The sequence below is a fragment of the Lathyrus oleraceus genome, chromosome 3 (genome assembly GCF_024323335.1).
Source record: "Lathyrus oleraceus cultivar Zhongwan6 chromosome 3, CAAS_Psat_ZW6_1.0, whole genome shotgun sequence".
Lineage (NCBI taxonomy): Eukaryota > Viridiplantae > Streptophyta > Magnoliopsida > Fabales > Fabaceae > Lathyrus > Lathyrus oleraceus.
The window spans coordinates 199,258,042-199,260,057 of record NC_066581.1 but is presented as its reverse complement, the minus strand read 5'-3'; the positions used below and the strand labels follow the sequence as shown (position 1 = coordinate 199,260,057).

At 38.5% G+C, this 2,016-nt stretch overlaps 1 non-coding gene across 1 annotated transcript; it reads left to right on the top strand.

The window, feature by feature from the left end:
• Window positions 1-456: 456 nt before the first annotated feature.
• Window positions 457-563, top strand: LOC127133035 (small nucleolar RNA R71). Its single transcript, XR_007807032.1, has one exon. It is a non-coding gene; the product is annotated as a small nucleolar RNA R71 (small nucleolar RNA).
• The last annotated feature ends 1,453 nt before the right edge of the window (window positions 564-2,016 follow it).

Sequence of the window (2,016 nt, the reverse complement as noted above, 5' to 3'; positions counted from 1 at the left end):
TAGGAGAAGTTCGGGTGATTCCTCCATCCAGGGTTATAAGTATTTGAGTATGGGTTCCCTTGGGTGTAGTTCACTTGCTCAGAGTGGGTTTCGTTTAATAGACTGCATTCTGCAGATTGGTGTCCTTTGGTTCCACATATCTCACAATCCGACGAAACTGCGGCTACAGCATTCGGGTTTATGCACATATGCTCGACCTTAAGAGCTAATGCGTCCATTTTAGCTTGCATCATGTCTATAGAGCTTAGTTCATGCACTCCTCCTTGGGCTTCCTTCTTCTCAACTGTCGCTCGTTCGACTCTCCATGATTGATGGTTTTGAGCCATATCTTCGATGAAGGCACTAGCTTCAGGGTAAGGTTTGTTCATCAGAGCACCGCCTGCGGCAGCGTCGATGGTCATCTTTGTGTTGTAATGAAGTCCACTATAGAAGGTTTGAATGATTAACCAATTTTCTAAGCCATGATGTGGGCATGCTCGTAACAACTCTTTATATCTCTCCCAAGCTTCGAACAGCGATTCTCCTTGGTTTTGGGTAAATCTAGTTATATGGTTTCGGAGAACGGCGGTTTTACTCGGGGGAAAATAGCTAGCAAGAAAAACTCTTCTAAGGTTATCCCAAGTCGTAATGGAATTGGGTGGAAGGGAATCTAACCATGATAGGGCTTTATCTCTGAGGGAAAAAGGAAATAATCTTAAACGTATTGCCTCAGGCAAAGCTCCATTGGTTTTAAAAGTGTCTGCTAATTGAAGAAATATTTTTAAATGTTGGTTTGGGTTCTCAGTAGCGAGACCTGCGAATTGTCTTTGTTGCACTAGTTGCAACAAGGATGGTTTAAGTTCAAAATTATTAGCTGGGATGGTTGGGTTTACTATACTAGAACTAGGTTCTTCATTTGATGGTTGAGCGAAATCCTTAAGAGGTCTTTGGTTTTGGTCTTTGGCCATAGCTCTCTTAATTCTATGAAAGAATAAACGTGCGCGAGCGTAACGTTCAGGTTCTGCCAGAGGGTATACTAAGCTTAAACTTCCGGTGCTGCGAGTTCTTCGCATTGACCAGCGGGAAATAGCCTAAGTCTAAACGATATAACAACAGGAAAATGAAATTTGACGAAATTGGTCCCCGACAACGACGCCAAAAACTTGATGCGTGCTTTTAGCAAGTATACGAACGCGTCAGAGTAATATAAAAGATTGTTGAATCCACAGAGACCAAGTGTCAATCTATCGTTATCTATTGTTATGGTGTTTATCAAAGGCAATCAAAATAGGTGTTTTTAGAGTGTGCAATGAAAAGTAGAGTGTTGAATAAAGATTAATTAATAAAGACAGGGTCGAATGTAATTCACATAATCAATTGATAATCCAAGTACTTGCTAATAGAACTACTTATGGGCAATGTTTTCTACTCTGAAAAGAACTAATTTAACAGGAACTGTCGCTTTCGCGTATTCAGAACCGAGTTGTACTCCCTAATCAAACCCTCTTGTTGTCACTTATAAAAAGGCGCGCATTGCGTTAGAGTAGTAAACCTATTTTTAAGAAATATAGTATCTTGACTAAGTTGAAAAGTATTATAACCTGGATTACTTAACCAAATGAGGTTCTCATGAACCAGACTCTAAACTTATAAACGCGTCCGAAAATAGTTTTAAAATCTCTTTTCTTCTTAAGTTAAAAACTCCTAATGAACTAAACAAAGCGCTTTTGTTGTTTTTCAAATAGTTAAAAACAATTAAGTTTAGATAGACGTTGGACGGCTTTCGATCTTACCCAACGGAATTGAAGTGCGGGAAAACTTAAGTTGAAAGGTAAAATAGCCCTTAAGTGTTTCTACGAACAATTGTACGGATTATCGGTTCAATTATGATCCTTACATTCTAACCTTATAAATTTAGTTAGACATGGTAAAGTAAAAGTGCATTAAATTAAATAAAAGTAGTGCGAGTGCGGAAAGTAAATAAAAGTAGTGCGAGGAAATAAATGATTTAAAGCGAGTGCGAGGAAATAAATAAAA